At 39.0% G+C, this 6549-nt stretch overlaps 1 pseudogene across 1 annotated transcript; it reads right to left on the bottom strand.

Annotated features, from left to right (window-relative positions):
* Positions 1 to 5153: 5153 nt before the first annotated feature.
* LOC308633613 (cysteine-rich PDZ-binding protein-like) lies at positions 5154 to 5459 on the bottom strand (annotated as a pseudogene). The gene has a single exon. The product of its transcript is annotated as a cysteine-rich PDZ-binding protein-like (transcript).
* Positions 5460 to 6549: the final 1090 nt, after the last annotated feature.

Raw genomic sequence — 6549 nt, 5'->3', positions numbered from 1 at the left:
ATTAAATGGAAAATTCCAGAAATAATTCATAAGCTTTAAATTGCATGCCATTCTGAGTAGCATGATGAAATATCTCATCATTCCCCTTCATCCTTCCTGAGAATCATCCCTTTATCCAGTGTATCCACACCATTTACACTACCCCTCTGTTAGTTACCTAGTAGCCATCCTTGTTATCAGATTGACTGTCAAGGTATAAATGTGCTTGTGTTCAAGTAACCTTTATTTTATTCAATAACAGTCCAAAATTATAAAAGTGGTAATTTAATTGAGGCTGCAATGCAGGGGGCGGGGAAAGAGAAGAAAAAGAAGGGCAGGTTAATTCAGTACCATGTAGAAACTCTGTAGCACTGCAGTACATATGGGAAAACACAGTAACTACAGGGGTCAGTTATATCCAAGGTCTCAGGCATCCACTAGGGTTCTTGGAACAACCCCTAAACATAAGTGAGGATGACTGTATCTAACATGTTTTGTCATGCCCCACAATATTTCACAAGACATATGTATGGACCAAAAGTTGTTGAACGGTATTAAGGTCATTTCCAATTTTCACTGTGCAAGGTACATGATATTGTTTATTCATCTTGTATCCATATGCAAATATTCATGTAAGCTAAGCTCCAAAAATGGAATCAGTGGGTTAAAAATGTTTATCTCTAATTTTTCCAGATCTTGTCAGATTTTGACAGTCGTTGCCCAAGTGTCACCAAAGTAGCTGCACTAACGGTGCCAATGGGGCTTGAGTGCTCCTTTCTCTGTGCCCCACCCACCCCAGATACAATCTCTGTCTTCTGAGCTTTGGCCCCTCAAACAAATATTATGGGGCATCTCACTGATGTTGAGTTTACGTTTCTTTAGGTTTTAGTGAGTTGAGTTTAGCGGGTTTTCAGTATTTACCAGTCTTCATTGTTTTTCTTGTCCTTCTACTCTGTCCCAGACTTGACTCTGATCCTCCTACGGCTGTTTGTCTTCTTTTCTCACTAGTTTGTGTGGACTCTTTAACTATTATGACTACGATTTTTCCTTTCATATATAGAAGGGCCTCCTGGTCTACGGTTTGTGTTTGAACTTTGTTTATGGTCTCATTTGCTAATCACAAGTGATTTGGGTTTTTATGTGGTTTCTGTTTGGTGGTCAATCTGTTGATCATTTCCTCTCTGGTTTTTAAATTTGTGCTTAGTAAATTTCTCATCACCCTCAACTCAAGAAAAGAATTCCCCTATATTTTCTTTTAGTACTTTATCAAGTTTTTTGGCTTTCTATTTTAGGCATGTATTTCATCAAGAATTTACTTTTGTGTTTGGGCAATGGCAGCACTCTAACTTTTCCCTGAATGGGGAGCCAATTTTCCCAAAGGCATGTATTATTGGATAGTTCATCTTTTCCCTATTACTAAGGACATACTCTCCTCCTCAATTCCACATATTCCCAGGAACCCTTCTCCCTGTATCCAAATAACAAGTAGCCTTTGAGCCACATCACAAAATTGGTCAATAGAAAAGTTAAGGAAATGCAAATATACTTCCAAACCTTACTGAGAGTCCAACACTGGTTTCTAGTCTCTGTCAACTTCCCTGCAGCTCAAGTCTCTGTCTTCTCCACTATGAAAGGCCGCTGAGGGAGATAACCCAACCAGATTGCCTTTCACTCTGGACAAGTGAGTAACCTCTGGCATGGACAGGGCCCCCAGAAAAGCCCCTGGGAAATGACTGCATCTCCATCAATTTTTCTTCCAAAGCAGCGTATCTGCAAAAATCTTTTTATTCTTTCACTGACATTTGCAAGTTGTTCAATTCTTAAAATTAAAAAAAAAGGAAAATTTTCAAAAGAAAAAGCTTTTCTTTCAATTAGTAGTTAAGAAAATTGGGAGAGATTAGTATTCCAGAGGTGAAATAGCTTTCATCACTTTTTTTTTTAAAGGAAAGAAAACACTTTATTACTACAAATTGCTTTGAGTAGCTCAAACCATGCTGTGGCTCATTTCTGTTTTGTAATTGTCCTTGATGCATGGCTGCCACTTGGCAAAGATTCCTTCTCACAGTGAATAGATCAAATGTTCTTTCAATGAGTATGCATATAACTTTACTTCAGTCCTCATTCATATAGTCAATAAAGTTATACTTCTGTTTATTTTGTATTGTGATTTTTCAATTCCTCAAATGCATGGTCCATGCAGTCTGAGGTCTCCATGTGTGTGTGTAGGCCATTTTTTAAATTATATTGTCTTTAAAAGACCTTCCATCCATCAACCAATGCACAGGAATTTGGATAAGTGATTCAAAAGAAGCAAACGCATTTCAAGCACAGATTGTCAAAATAAGGCCACATGCACAAATTGCTATTGAGCCAAAGAAGTTAAAAATTCTAAGTTCCAGATTCTAACCTAACCACCCACCCTCTGTCTATAGACCATGCACTTCTGAGTTATTTTGTACACTGACACGAATCCCTCATTCTCCATTGTCACCAGTATAAGACAATTGACTGAGGTTTAGTTTAGACTCTTCCAATATGGAGATGAACTGGCTCATCCTACATGAGGTAAAGGAACTTTAATTAGCTGGTTAAAGTAGCTCAGAGTTCATCTGACACCAGAACTCATAGGGAGACTAGTGTCTATCCAATTCAGAATTCAAGAAAAGCTACCATTTCTAACAGTGTGACTTCCACTCAGTTCCGCTAGTGAACAAAGGTGTGGTGCTACAGATTGTACCAACACAGAATACTCCTTAAGACTTCCTCAGTGGAATATTTCTAGGCAAGTTGCTTTCATAACTCATGGTACATAACTTTCACTAATGAGAGTTTATGAAAATGTGGATCTAGGCTTAACCTACATCTTCTATTTCACAGACTTGGCAATGGTCAAGCCCTTGGACCTTTCAGCCAGTGGTCTGTGGGCTGCTCTGGCAAACACCGATGGAATCATTTTAAATAAAAACAAGAAGTCCTGAGATAAGGACAAGTCCTACAAAGAGTAACTACAGCACTGCTGCCAAGTGGCATGGTACCATGGCATAGCTCCAATACGGACCATGGTGGCCACAGGTAACACATGGTGTCATGCCTTTCACAGAAGAGAGTCCCTAATCCAAAAAAGACAGCAGCCATTGTTTCCTTCAAGCAGCTTCCAGTAAAAGGAATAGCTTCCATACCCCAATTTACCCTAAACCTCTTTGTATAGATTTGCTGGTCACCAGATCTGTCAAATAGATGCAATGAAATGACAAATTTCTCAGCTTACTGTATCCAGCAATGGTGCAAGGAAGAACCCTTGTGTTTGAAATCTCTCTGATCTCTTCTTCCAGCTGCCACAGAAAGCTTGCTGCTTTTAAGAGTCCTGGGAACACCTGCCCACACAATCCAGGAAGATCTCCTTATAGGAAAAAAAAAAAAAAACAGCTGTGCCTCAGAACATGAGACAAGCAAGAGAGAATCTTTCCTCATACTCACAGGTTCTAGGAAATAGAGAGGGACATCTTTGGGGGCCATTTCAGAAATTCTGCTTACCACAGCTGTAAACACTGAATGCATGCTTCACTGTAGGTGGCCCGTAGGGTGTCATTAAGTTTCCAAATTGGCAGTTCCTCTTCCTGAGAATTTGGGATAGCAGCCCTTTTTCGGGACTCAACACATCATGATAATGATTGCAAATTCAAACATTTGTTTGCAAATATGTGGTTGCTACAGCAAATGTCCTCAACAGGTACAATAGACCATGCCCCTGGCCCTTCTCATTGTGAGGAGACTGTGCCCCGATGCCCTTCTTGGGGGTGGTAAGAGCTTGATCTTCTCCTTCTCACTTACTTCATCCACCCTGTAACTATGGCCCAGGGACCAGACAGGGTTCAGGATGTGCTGTAGTTGGCATCCTCAATGTCCTTCAAAGGCCCATGTCGAAGGCATGGTCCCCAGTTTGTGGTGCTCTTGGGAGGTAGCAGGACCTTTAAGAGGTCTGGAGGGAGGAAGTCAGGTCACTGGGGGCAGGCTCTTGAAGACGATATGGGAATGCTGACCCCTTTCTCTCTCTTTCCTCTTCTTTCCCTCTCTCTCCTTCCGTCTCTTTCTTTGCAAGTGCCATGAGTTGAACAGCTCTCCTCTGCCACTTGCTCCTGACATGATGTACTACGCCACCAAGGCCCAAGGCAACAGGGCCAAGCAACTATAAACTGAAATCTTTAAAACCGTGAGCCGAAATAACCTTTTCCTCTTTCTAAGTTGAATTATCTTATGTATTTTGTTACAATAAGGGAAAGCTAACTAACAGGAAGGGTACTTAAAGAGTTGTTTGTTTGTTTTTTGCTTTGTTCTATTTATTTCTTTGAGGGGTGGGAAGGAGGTTAAAAAAAAAAAAGTTTGTTATCTGCTTCAAAGAGCTTTTCCGAAGGAGGGGGGGATTCATTTTCAATACACATCAACATGCATGAACACCATTCTCACAGCTTTCACATCAATTTGAATTCAAGCAATTAATATGTGTAATATGTTTTTCTGAAAACCAGTGTATTCATATGGACACACAGGTACTCCTTATATTTTTGTTCACATATGAAAGGAACTGGCAAAAACAATTCAAAAACAATTTTTTTTAAAAAAATCACAAATCCAACTTGTCTTTGATTTGGGTCTGAATTAATTACTAAGAAACCATTCAGCAATAATGACCTCAAACATTTAAATATCCTCTGAAACTTCAATTCATTAAGGGACTGCTTACTCTTAAGAACTATGCCACCAGTAAGGGAATGAGGTAAGAAATTCTCATTCTGGATGCCAAGTTCAAGGCAAAGTATCAATAATCTCCTCACTTTTTGCAATATCTATAAATAAAAATAGATGGAGGGGATAAGATAAAACAATGTTAAGTTAAAAAGTGCATACAGAACTCAGAAATACCTTTTCATTTAATTTGCCACTTTAGCTCAAAAAATGCTCATAAGAAAAATAACCACTTAAAGGAAAATATTAGTTACATTGTTGCTGTTTAGAACTTTTTGAGAGCAAAAGAATAAATACTGATCAATTTTCCTGGCTAAAACTTAATCATTTGTCCTGAAATAGGTTATTTTTTAAGTTGAACACCTATTTATGCCTTGAAAATTCAAAGCAGAAAGAAAAATCACAAAAAGCCAGTAACTTCATCAATACATCTACACAGATATCTGCTTGTAGTTTTTGGTATCCAAAACCTTTTTTCCACACATTGCACAGATGATATCTTTTTAGGCACAGCCCTGGCAGTAATGAGAATCCGGTTGGTGCGCAGAACTTTTACAAATTCTGCAAGTGGAGAATTCATTCTTTCCATATGGATTAAATCTTGATTTTTTTGAAGCCAAAGCTTTATTTTCATTCACCTTTCTTCCACCACTTTCTGTGGTATTCCTTGCACCATCTTTCCATGTATCTGGAGTGATAACAGTACCAAGTTTCTTTTCACATTTTTCGCACACCATCCTTCCGTCTACGGTTCCCTCAGACGCAGAAGCAGCAGCAACTCAAAAAACATCAACACTACCAAGGAGTTTAATAAAATGGTAACATGAAGAAAAATGATAACATTTTTAATACCTAATGGCATTACCTCTGGGCCTGAAGGACAAGGAAAAGGGGTAATCACCAGATTTCTGAGGTCTTTACAGGTAGAGGAACACAACCATCTCTAAACCACAGCCTGACAAATGAAACACCAGGAGAAAAATACCTCAAGGTCTCTCTCTTCCCCCATCCCGGGAAATCCAACTGTACTTCACATGTATAAAATAATCCAACTACATTGAGTAGAAGGTGGGGTAGAGAAGAAACTGACCTAAGTTCCTTTGTAAATGAACTAAATCTGTGAGACTAAAAGTTAAATGAATTGCACATAAACACTGCATTCTAGTTGATAAAGCTATTCTCCATGGGGTATAAAATAAGAGTTTATTTAAAGGGCCCCATGGATAAACAATTGAACTATTAAATAAATGGATGACAGACAGAGGGAAGCCAAGTGTCTCACTGTTGGAATGAGAGATTACCAGACAGGGTTCAGGATGTGCTATAGTTTGCGTCTTCGGTCAAGCAAGGCTAGAATTTTCCACATGGTGACGGATTAAACATTGAGTCATCAGTATAAACTCAGCTTAATATATGGGATATACATAAAAGTTATGGTATGTGTATACACACAAATTAATACACACATAGATATGCCTTCTCTGTCAGTTAAGAGGCACTTAGAAGACATGGCACCCCAACAGTATTGAGCACAACTTGTTTTTGTTATTAATTAATTTATTTTAACTAAGTATACATGACAGCAGAATCCATTTTTATTCATTATACACAATTGCAGCACAACTTTCCATTTCTCTGTTGTACACAATGTAGCATCACACCACATGAGCAGTCATACATGTACCTAGGGTAATGATGTCCATCTCACTCCACCATCTTTCCTGCCCCCAAGCTCCCTCCTCACTCCTCCCTTCCCTTTTTCCCATCAAAGTTCCTCCATTTTTTCCATGCTCCCCCATTATGGATCAGCATCCTCTTATCAGAGAT

Source organism: Spermophilus citellus, assembly GCF_964194105.1.
Source record: "Spermophilus citellus genome assembly, chromosome: 14".
NCBI lineage: Eukaryota > Metazoa > Chordata > Mammalia > Rodentia > Sciuridae > Spermophilus > Spermophilus citellus.
The sequence above is the reverse complement of the archived record's forward strand: the minus strand, read 5'-3'. Positions and strand labels throughout refer to the sequence as shown.